The sequence below is a fragment of the Mizuhopecten yessoensis genome, unplaced genomic scaffold (genome assembly GCF_002113885.1).
Source record: "Mizuhopecten yessoensis strain PY_sf001 unplaced genomic scaffold, ASM211388v2 scaffold11013, whole genome shotgun sequence".
In the NCBI taxonomy this organism is placed as follows: domain Eukaryota; kingdom Metazoa; phylum Mollusca; class Bivalvia; order Pectinida; family Pectinidae; genus Mizuhopecten; species Mizuhopecten yessoensis.
In genome coordinates this window covers 284,603-297,512 of record NW_018408835.1, presented here as the reverse complement: position 1 = coordinate 297,512, position 12,910 = coordinate 284,603, and positions in this window count along the sequence as shown.

The following is a 12,910-nucleotide window of genomic DNA, read 5'->3' as shown; positions in this document are numbered from 1 at the left end:
TTAAATCAAATGCCAGGAATATATTTCTGTTGTCAGTTTTGTTAATTATGTAGATATCACTTATTCAAATTTTACCTGAAGGATCCCTGTCCTAGTGCATAAAACACTAGAGAGTTCCACTGTTATTTTACGTACATAGAGTAACTTCCCTTTGTTCCGTTTTGAATATAGAAGTAGTTTAAATAGGCTGGGAACTATCATTAACGACCGTGTTGTGATTGGAAATAATTGAAATATGAAGGATAGATGCGGCCAGAGTTTCACATTTTAGGTACTGGCCAAGAGATCTTATTTGGGAGCTGTGATATTAAATTCTAGTTATATTTCCGATTTTCAGGAATAAGATTTTTTAAATTTCAAATACAGTCCTGCACTAATTCAACCTTTAGCATATACTCTGTATACAGTCATACCAAGAAATGACTTTAAGTAGAAACTGTCTGCTCTATGTGCGAACTTTTTCTCTTTAATTATCTTGTGTTTTTCCTGCAGTTTAACAATGACCCTTGAGTTGAACATTGCGTCATTGCTTATATTTTCATAATAATAATAATAATTATAATTGCAATAATAACACATTGTTTAGGATTGAAAGCAGTAAACCGCAGATGACAAACAGGATAAAAAATATTTGAAATTCCCAATTAGATCTGAAAAAGAATGAACTAAGATTAAATTTGATTGATTAGTAATTACGCTAATGACTTCTGGTACATTTGGGTTCAGGACAATGCGAGCGCCATGCTATGACATTAGTGCGTAAAGCAACACCGTAGATATTACACATGGCACGTCAATATGTCTTCTCTCATACACGTTTAAAAAGACGCTGTACAAAACCCGAGAAATTACACAGGTTCCAGAACTGGAGGCAGAGATGGATTTGTATTTGAATCTTTCAAAATCTGGAGTGCTCTGCTGTGATAGCATCGCAATAGAAAAAGAAATGTTGATGTTTAGATAGCGGCCTGTTTGAAACATCGACTTTAGTTGTCACAGCACGTCTATGCTACAGTAATAGGTGGATCAGATAAGACTAGGTCTTGTTCGATGCTCTTAAAAGCATCCGAAAATAACTTTTCTGTCCATCTAAATTGTCATATATCGATACATTAAGATTAAATTTGTATTTTTTTCCTCTACATACCGGAAATAAAAAATCGAATATCTCCACAAACACGTCAATAATAATTACATCTTTTTGTGTCGTATACATTATGTAAGTGACCGCGATGGCCGGTAGGTTATAGGGCGCCAGAGTCTACGTGAACAAGCCATCTATCACGGTTACGGATTCTAGGCCGAAATGGGACAGTCGCAAGATTCCTTCCGCAGGTCGCTGGTTTCTCACTGGGTACTCCGGTATTCCTCTACCACTAAAACCATCCTCGTCCTTAAAAGACCATAGTCAGCATATTAACTCACTTCATTTTCAAAACTAAAAATACTGTAAATCATTTACCGGTACCGTGGCATCGAGACCTAATGTCTGAAGTTGATCTTATATGCCATCCATCTGTCGTGTTTTAAAGCCAACTTGTTTAAGCAATGAATGTTTTAGCAAATGCTGTTATGGTCTTATAACAGACATTGATATTGATGGCAGACTTAATAAAGCCAGGCAGGACTTTATGTAAGTTTGTCAACATTAGAAATGTGTGTTATAAGACCATAACAACATTTGCTACAACATTCATTATTGATATTTGCATTTTGATGGAGTAGTTATTTTGTTATTACTAACAGTTCTTTGAACAGCAAACTAAGTCTTGAAAACAATGGAATTGATGACGTTGCAATAGCAAATGTTGTTATAACCTCATAACAACATTTGTCGTCTCAATGCATTGCAATGGAAGGATGCAGAGCAAATGCAAATATATGTAAATAACACGCTTTATTACGAGCACATTCCACCTTTGACATATACGTAAGATGCGTTATTTACATAATATCGGACTGGTGCAGGTCACGATCCGTTGTTACGATAATCCGGTAAGGACACGACAGCTATTTGCTCGTCATATCATTAACAGCCTTAACCACCCGGACATCGCTACCCTCAACAATAGGCATTGGTAGGAAGTTAGTTCACGGAAATCAATTAACCAATTATAATAATGTAGCCTCATTATTTCTGTGTAAACATGCAAGCATCGAGTTGCATTTGAACTTAGTTTGAAATCTGGCATTATGAATATGCACAATGCACTTGGTTCAATTCAAACCTTCTTTAAATGAATTATTGAAGGTAACCGAAAAACGGAAAAACAGACGGACGGGAAGAAAAAACGGACGCATTCAAAGAAATAGACCCGATTTTGATCTCCAAAGTGATAAGTGTTTCTTGCCCCGCATATACTATAGCAACGTTAATGACGTAGCATCTCAAATCCAAATTATGGAAAGCCATTCTGAAGCATGTCCTTGGTAAACCGGACAAAAACGAATTGTCGAACCGAGATAAACTCATATCACAGTACAGTCAGACGCGCTCTGTGGTCAAAAGCAATTCCTGCGCAATCGTACACAAATCACATTTAGAATGACGCACACAGATTAGTACATACATATCTACAAGTAAAGATACAAATAACAAAACAGCAGCAGAATTATCTACTGAAGAAAAATCATTGACTTTTTTTATATAAAATTATCTGTTAAACAAAACGCCCGAAACAATATGAAACCCGTGATAAATCAGAGATGTGGTGATTGACCATGTGATAATCGGGTGATTGGGAATGTGAAATCTCGACTTTTGATGTGGACTCCGTGGTATATTTGCAAATGAGTGCATGCTTTAGGTATTGCTGTTACATATTAATGTGTCAAATGTGTTTTATCCTCCGCAGTATTTCTACGACATATCAGTTAATCTTTAAAAACCGGCATAAAATCGCGAAAAAACATAATTGATAGTTGTTTCACTACATTCTTTATACATTGCAAATATTGTTTGCACATCAGATAAAGAATATCTATCATATTTTTTAATTAAAACATAACCAAAATTTAATTTTGTTTCCGTTAACGCCATATAAAGACATGAAGGACTGTGTTCGCTCAATCTGCAATCTGAAGTGCACGCAATTTTAAGCAAAATAAAATATAACACGAAAAGAAATATTAGTAACTACTGATTATCATTTGACACACAAACTCATATTTTACATGCACAGTCATTTATAAATTTATTCATTTCTTTTATAAATATGAACCAATAATGCGCTATAGTTTTAAAATTGATTATATTTGACGAATTCAAACTGAGACTTTAAAAAAATGCAACCGGTGTTATCTTCGTGGGGTTTTAAGAATTATTGTTAATCTTAATCTTTCTTGTTACAGACAATGCTATGAACTAAATAATGAAAGCAAATGCTTTCTGCTGAGACTGCTGTTTTTCCTACAATAGCCGATCGGTCATGTATTGGACGCGATAGATTGTGTAGCAGCAAAATAGATTCTTTCCAAATCTTTGAAAACCGGATTTCAATGGATGAAGCGGCCTTGGAAACCACTGGACTTCAAGTACAAAATAGCGATTCATTGACTGTGCTTTATGTTTGTACATAATATTTCTTCTTTGAGTGTATGTGTGTACAAGCTTCGTGTAGATTTATTTTTTGTCTTCCAATTAATTTTATGGTCAGTTAATAGAACGCAACGTTGACATATCTCCACAAGCCGTCGTCTTTCTGTCAGATCTATGCTTTACCTGTGACTTTGTATCAACTATCTAACCATGATGTGTGCGTCTTTATATGCAATCAGGCGCACTGGATAGCGCACTCGCCTTTCACCCCCCAAGTGACCGATACGCCTACTTTACGTGATCTCGCGAGAGTTGTTAAACCACAGTCACTCATGATAAAAAATTTTTTTTTAGTAGATTGACACGAGAAAACATTACCACAGGGACCTGTGTTAATGACTTACTGTAGCCACAGGGACATGCGACTATGGGATACAACGAAGGTTTGGTCAATAGCTAGAACTCTAATAAGTAACGATTGTTCATAAAGCTGTTTCTGTAAACAAACGAAGCATATGGCGACAGCGAGTTCATGAACAAGTATATAAACATAGTATAAGGTTCGCCATTACGGATTTTGTTTATTGCATTCTTATTTGTTGTTGTTGTCGTTTTGTTATTTTGTGGCAGGAAAATGTGGGAGAGTCTCATATTATACACTTCAACAATCGTCCCTTCGGGTTGACGTTTCTTTGATTACATAATACAGAAGTGATACATTCTATAATTCCCCTTCTTTATACCTGGATTCACTCTATGGGAGAACACGTAGCTTGAAGTGGTGATTACATGTACGTACGTGGTTTAAAGTAGGGGAAACAGCTTGAGAAGAGGAATACACGTTGAAGTGTGAATGTTTTTGAGACGGTTATCATATTGGAAAACTTTGTAAGACAGTCAAGAATTCCAAGGTCTACAGGACATGTCGCACATTTGCTAAGAGGCGTTATATATTTCTCCACACGGACACGGCGGAAGTGCGGAACTATAATCCGATAATGTCCAATCAGATCACGAGGGCACTTCAAGCCCGGCACTGCTTCCGTTACAGTACATTCGTCAATCTGCCATTAGATTAAAGGAATCCATCAGTAAGGATTGCTTAGTGAACACATTTCTTTTTTTAGACAGATTCGTTACACAAGTGCACGTGCTTGGCCCCCGTTAACGCGCGCGTGCTTCGTGATTAAAGCGGTCATAATACAAGAACCGATGGACGTGCGTACTGATCGAGATGTGTTTCATGCAAATGATGGAAACCTCGCAATGTTCTGTTAGATTTAACGTGCGAACGAGTATCTCGGAGTTCTTGTTGATAAAATCGAGCCGCGGATGGGTCATTAATCAGCCTGGTGGTCTCGTTTAAGTTTTAGTTTCTTTTGTCTGAGTCAATTGCAACAGACGTTTTATTTAATTGTCATGAGAAATAATGAGATCAAGGTCTAAATCACCTGTAAATCAAGGATCTGAAGATAATTACATTCCAAATGAAAAAAGCGTTTCAGGGACGATCATTTGGAAAACGTGTTTATGTGACGCCGATATACATGAGCTACGTAATAAAACAGCTTCACGAGAGCGCTTGTATCCTGCATTTATGTGATTCCGAATGAACAAAATAGGACAATGCTGTAGTTATTATACTGAATTTGGTGAAATCCCCTTTAACGCTCATTCAAGTTATTTATTGATTATTTTGACCGACAAGAACTACATGTAAAATAGTGTCGTTAAAATAAACACATGTTGAACTTCCTGAACCATTCTGATTGTCAATGTTTCAATTTTGTGAAGCTCTCAGTTATAAATTTCTTCTCTTCGTTTCACATTTTTGTGTGACAAGCATTCGTGGTTGGACTGAAGCCAATCTGGAGTTTTCTCTACAATATTTCACCCGTCGATACTGAGATCGCGGGAGATAGCTCGTGCACGTAACAGATGGAATACATCAGAGGGCCATATGGGGAGAACGTTTGTAATGTTTTAATTTTAAAAAGTCAGCTATTTCTAATCAAGATATAAAATACATCAAATAAGTAAAAAAAGGAACATTTCTTTTTAGCATCATGATTCTAGATATTTTTCGTTTGATTGCTGTTTTCTGTGGCAACACAAAACATCAATATGCATGTGTTATATTATAGGTCTAGAAGTAGGAGAAGAGAAAAAACAAACAAATTTAAAAAGCATTATTTGTATTGCTATAAAAAAGTGTTGTCCATTTTTTTTTTTATTTACCATCGAATGGCATTGCCACTAAATAACCCTACCCAATTCAGTTGGATTTCATATCGGCTATGAATGCCATGGACCGATTGTTGACGTCATCATTGATATGACGTCAACATTTGTTCGTTGGATTCTTCTGACCATCCCCGGGCGATGGCTGTTCTATTCATTGAACAAGCATACACGATATATACGGTATTTAAACTAAATGCCACTATACATATATGATAACAACGTTAAGTTGAAATCCGCTTTGCGTGTGGAGGAACATACAGTGTACGTTAAAAGTGGATGTACACATTCGATTTATCGCAGATCTGAAACAACTACTGTCAAGTGATGTTAACGGTCATTTCCGGCCTCGTCGGGGATTTCAAATAAATGAAGTATGCAAACATTAAATTTAAATTCCTTTGAAAACTGGTTTAGAAGATATGGCATTACAGTACAAAGAGAGAAATAAACCCGTAATACCATAATGAAATGCATGGATATCGTCTGTTGTGCGCTATTTGGTTGAAACATTTGTCATTTTGAAGGAAAATAACTAAACGCTGTTTAATGTTTGAAAGCCTCCGCATGCAACAAACAAAAAACATTTGACACGTTTAACATTGTCGTTTTGTTCATTCGTTGAAAGGAGTTGCTGTGTGCTACATGCGGAGGCTTTCACTTCTGCATGCTAACTGTCCAAACACATCATATTTTGGCTATTTCTGCGTAGCATCGAGATTTCGTTGCTACGGCAGGGCATCTACGCATTCACATTGGAAGAAATCTGCATCAAGAAAGATAGCCTGAATTAACCAATATGATGTTTATAACAGAAATTGGTAAATAAATTCAAGCTGAGATTTTAACTTTTTTATGATGCCAAAAATGACTGTTAACGATCTTCAGTGAGAGATATGAAAACATTATTAACTTGATTCATTAAAACCCTGTCTAGGTCAGAAGATTTAGAGATTATTTTTTATCTTATTTAATTTTAATTTCGAAAAGCTTCAATCAATACACCCGAATTGCTCTTACGTTCGTTGAGCTTGTACAATGTATCATGGTATGAAAGCACTTGCCGGACTAGCCTTTCATTAGGTTTGATTGTGTTTTACGTCCTATAAACAGCTATGGTCATTTAAGAATGTGCCAGGCTTTGGTGGTGGAGGAAAGTCAGATTTCCCGGAGAAAAGCAACCGACCTACGGACAGCGACTGCCCCACGTAGGGCTCGAACCCGCGACCCAGTGTTGGAGGGTTAGCGGTAGCAGAATGTCAGCTCTTTGACCTGTCGTTAGTTAGGGAGTATGTATAATGGGATATATGACACATTTTTATTATCATAATAATGTCTCTTTATTATGTACATGTATACCAAAATGTACAAAGACATGACACAATATCGTTTCAGCTAGTCACAGCGTATATGATGTATTCGTCAAATCTCTGTTTGCAATGCCTGACCCGAATGTACTCATCCCCGTTCGGAACCCCTCTTATGTGTATTTAACCCAATATCAATATTGAGCGGGACACACTTTCTGACACTTCCACTTGCAAGACAAGCGTATATTAGCTCCAGTGTATGGGTTTTCTTGTCCAGTGTTTAAAGCCTCGTTTCGATTTCTTAATTAAGTCCGATGTTCCATGATTTTTTTCCCGGAGTAAGACCGTTCTGGTTCTTTAATTAAGTCTAAGTCTTCAGGAAATCCTTGAATCTGTCTCCTATGTAAACACTTGAGACCGAGACCTATCCTTTCGGATACATAACTACACTCGTCCACAGCGCATTGACAGTTTGACAAGTCTCCTGAATGTTATTTATTGTTAAAAATAAATTTCAAATTAGTACAAATAAGTTTTGTTCACCTATAAATTTGCATTTGTATTTTAAAAAATTGTTAACATTAAGTCACTAATTAAAGAGAGCGTGCAGAGCCCGTGCAATGCACGAGAACCGTTAAGCTGTATGTATGTCCATGCGAAGCTCAAAGCCGTATCATTATATGTAATAGAGTCGATAGCAAGGCCATCCAGTGGTGATTTAAACCGTTACTGCTCGTCAACTATGTCCAGAACGAGGCTATGGTCATCACGAAGTTGTTGCCCCAGCGATTCCTTGTCACATTAGTTTATGAGAATGGGAGTACTCAATGAGTGTTTCCGGAAAAAATATTTCTCAAGTTATCTCCCCTGTTAGCGAGCTAGTGTGGAAAGTGAACGACTGTGTGTAAGAGTATAAAAACACATACATCTAACATACGTGAATGACAATACTGTGTGAAAGTGGATGCATATACCAGGCTTATATCAGCGGATTACAGTGTAAGACTCATACTGTCACTTTAACCTATTCAGCCACATGCTTAGTGGAAATACCCTGGCCCAGGTCACCTTTACGTTCAAACCGAAAGTAGGGGAGGTAACTGTTTTTAAGAAAATTTGTGTGGATTTCTCTTAGTGTAATACTTGCAGTGGTATCCTCAAGTCTCTAGGTGGTAATATTTCGAAGTGGATTAATCACTTACCTTCCCCCAAAGCGGTCGGGGTTCGATTCCCCGATCGGACGTGAAAAACCTGGGAGTCGTCTGCCAAACCACGTGGGTTTTTCTCCGTGTACTCCGGTTTCATCCCACATTAAGACCCCCGCGAGATTATATCCCGGCTAACAAGACTGATTTATATAAGTTTAAATAACTCATATAATTGTTGTAAAATAGAGTTAATATATATATATATTATTTTGAAAATATACATGTACCTGTCGCCCTCAATGAAATAGCATCCCTCTCGCTCCCCCTATTCCATTGGTAGCCTTTCTCTAGTACGGAATCAAAGCAGACCACATAAAATCATCACTTATGGAACTATTGATATTTTAGCCTAGTTTATTTCTTACGCTATCCGTTCTATGATCTTCCATGTGTGAAGACATAACACAACATTACTACGAGAAAAACAAAACCACAAGAGATGCAATCCGATTTTTTATCTTGCACCTACAACTGTAATACGATATTCTCCTAACCTCATTTGCTATTTCCCTAGATAGAAGTTCCAGTCATTTGAAGAATGCGTGCACTGAGTCTCCCATTCATGAATATTTCAATTTCAATTTCCATTTCAACAGATTTTATTGACTTTCAATATGTCAAAGGGATAGGATAACAGGCTATTCCCAAGGAAATCCATGAATGGTATGAAGATTTCTTATCAAACTTTCATCATTATTTTTTTCCTTTTTGTGGAGGAAAATGAAATATGTCACTTGCAATTTGATTCTGCTAGGAGCCGAGTAACAAAACTATTTGTTTGGTGTTTTTTTTTAAATTGCATTCCCAGGCGAACGATCAAAGGAAACCTAAACACCTCCCCGATTGTTAACTACGTGAACTGATGTGTCCAGACCACTGACAATTCAGAAAGATTTTTGCAGTTGCCTCTTTAAGGATCCACATTCCAACGCCAAAAACTGTCCTTTCCGGCAGGACTTTAGCTCGAATAAACCTTGTCGGGATGAAAACCATATAAAGCAGGACTTTCATGAGAAATAGTATATAAAGATGAAATTAACAAAATATCATAAACAACGGTGTTCTAAGTATGAATATTTAGCGGGGCTAGACCACGATTCGAACCCTGGACTTCAGAGTATTATACTATCACTCAAATCGATTGAGCTACCCGGTCTACCGAAGTGTATTGGCCCACAACTGTTAAGTTAAGGGGAGGTTACTGAATATGGGGGGGGGNTTATTTTTCTTCCCAATTCGTGTGTCCCAGATCTAATAACATATCTAAATAGAATTTTAAAAAAAAATCAACTCTAAACATTTCGCCAGCTGGAATGAAGGGGAATGAAAACGTTTGAAGGAGTCGGTGTTGTTTAAATGTAAAAATACAATGTGAGTGTTGTATAAAATAAGATATATCTAGGTCAAGCTTGATTGGGAGAATTGATTGGCTGTTTGTTTGTTAATAAAGTATCAAATTATGAAAGGAACAATATTGGAGAATTATTATTTTAGATTTTTTTACATTTATTATTCTTCTTGTTTGATATACATTCTACGTGGATTTTAACATCGATTCGTTTGAAACGTCAGAAATAGAATTTCAACACATACAGATTTCTACCAAGTAATGGATAATTTTGTGATATGCATGGGGATCAACAACAAGAAAATAAATCAGATCCAATCGCTTTGTTATTGCGCGAGTAACATGTACATGATATTTAAAATCGTATGGAGGCGTCCACAGGGAGATGGCAGTCCATGTCATCGATTTAACTCATTTATCCCTGAAATTTCATAATGAACTATTCCAACCCTTGAATTGGAAGAGTTCAAATGAATCATTAGGGGTGAATGAGTTAAACATTTACAGCTGACAACAAACTAATATCAGCAACGAAATAACGTTTCGAAAATCCGGCTGATTTGACTTGTTTCCCGAGTCGGTACATCAATCCCTAGAACACCACTGTTACATTCAATGGAAAACAAATCCCCATTGAAATCGTACTATTTAAATCGATCTGTTTTAATTTCTTATGGTTTTAAGTTTAAACATGTATCAAAAAAATACTCGTCACGACTACAATATGAGAAACTTGTAATGTCACAAAGTGCAAAGTATTAAATAAGGTGTATTTGTGATTGAAATGATACTAAAATATCAGACTTATCCCTGTATTAAGAATTTTTATTAAAGTCATAATTCAATTTTCCTTAATTTCTTATTTCTTCTCAAATGTTCTAGAGTTATATTGTTTTGCAATTTATCTTTCATTAATATTAATTATTTACTTTAAAATGGATTTATTCCGAAGCTTATTATTGATTTAAATCGATTTGAATGTAAGAACAGTTTTATTGTATAAAGAGGATATATTGTATTACACTACAAAAAGGAAAACGAATCGGTCGCAGTATCCAGATTTTTCTTTTTTTTTTCAAATCGTAAAATATTTTAAATATTGAAGATAATCATTATTGCATCAACCATAGCAGTCGTCACTCGGTTTTAAAAGTCGGGAATGTTTTAATAATGACTGTGTGCCATATGTGATGTGTTTCCTGCTTTTTGAATTACAGTATGCACATATTCGTGTATTGATCACTTCAAGCACAACCTCAAAAACAGAAATTCTCCAGAATTACGTGAATTGAAGTAACATAAAAGAGGCCTGTTTTGTACTAGCGTTTAGGTATGCTTCCACTGTCTTCGTACACATGTTACACGTGTGAATCATCTTTATCGTATGATCGCAGTCTACCCATCAACATAAATAACCCGTAGTATTGTTTCGTGTGTACTCCAATCAATTTATTGAAGCAACGCATGTGAATAATGTGTCTTATATGAAATCTTACGCGCATGGCATGACGTATCAAATGGGTTTTTTTTCATTATCATTGATTTGTTTTTGGGCGTGTACAAATCTTTATCAGTGTTTATAATGTGTGCAAGGAATGACTAGCACAAAGGAAAAGGAACATGACTTAAACAAATGTAGTATCTGTGGTCTGTGCTTTTCCGACTAATTAATACTGATCCTACATGACGTATCTGTCTTGTTTACGGCACGCGACAGCTTTGTTTACCGGGAATCTGCTAAGGGATGTAAATCAAAACACAACAAAACTGCAATAAAATGACAGATTTCTAGACAGTAAACATAAAAATAAAGACTACTGTAGCTGTTTTGTAAAAGAATATGGATTTAAAAGATTGAATGAAGGTTTTAATAACACGGAATGTCAATCGGCACGACATACACATATGTCATACGGGATATTATCTATAGCCACTCTCGTTACTCTCCGCAGACAATGACCAACGAGATTAATCCGCATTATAGGTCGACCTATTTTCTTGCGCGGATTCATCACACATCAATAATCTTTTGATTTATCAATCACGCGGAGACAAATAGGACACAAATGTCTACGTCACTGTTGTTGTACAGAGGGCAGAGGTCATGTAGACTCATGAATATATTGGTTTTCAAACTGGAAAGCAATCGGTTTTGCCGTCAATCAAAATCGCTGGCAGTTCATTCCGCGTTGTGTCGTTTTGAGGTCGAGGAGCCGAGGATCCTGTTGACTCCGGATTGACTTCTTCATATAGTGGCTCCAGTCTATAACACTATCAATGTCCTATGCATCTGTAATTCGATGGTCGTTGAATCAGAGAGGATGCCGGGTAAAGGACATCGATATACATGTATTTACATATCTATTTTTGTAACGTCTCACTAAGTATCGATCTCCAACATATCGACGTATACTGCATATATCACAGTTTTCGGGAATATTTATTTGTGCGAGGTGCTTCAAAACGCCGTATTTCCTTGGGGTTTTAATTCACAAAATTCGCAAAGGCAACGAAAAACGAGTTTCGCTTTCGAGAAATTAAGCTGGTTAGTTTTTTTATATTGAGCTAGCACCACGGATCATGTTTAACCATTGATGTCATCATTGATATCCAAACAGTATAGCTACGCACAAAACTGCATTTTGGACAAATATGTTTTTTCGTATTTGATAATTATTTATGCATATTTCAAGCCATTCCGGTCAAAGTGGTCTTAGTTGCGGCAATGATTACTAGCACACATAGGAGGCCAAATGCTGACAAACGTTTTAGAGCTGTAAACATTTTTTTGTTCTTCTCACAAAAATTGACCTATCAGAGTGCGGCATTTTCTGTGAGAAAATCAATCTTGATGATTTGTGATGTTATCATCAAATCACTCCAGCAAAACGCCGTGATATCGTTAAAGTTAATTTCTGTTGATTCAATAACTTTGTTTTTTTTAATATTTTTCAAATTTGCACCGAATTATTTTCACTTCTTACAAATCTACCAAAGTATGCTGGGATTCATGGGACCATAAATCTGGAGTGGTGATTATGACGTTATTATAAGTGTGACGTCATTATCATATCCTTGAAGATAGATGGCCGATTCTGGCTGTTGGTTGTTCCAATTATGGAGGTCTATACCTCAGATATGAAACACACACAAAATATCATTAACAATATATTTACTGATAAAGTCAATGAATGGTATCTATAAAAGTATCAAACTACATGCGACTGAGAGCGATAAAGCTGCAACTCTTGACAGAATGCAGATA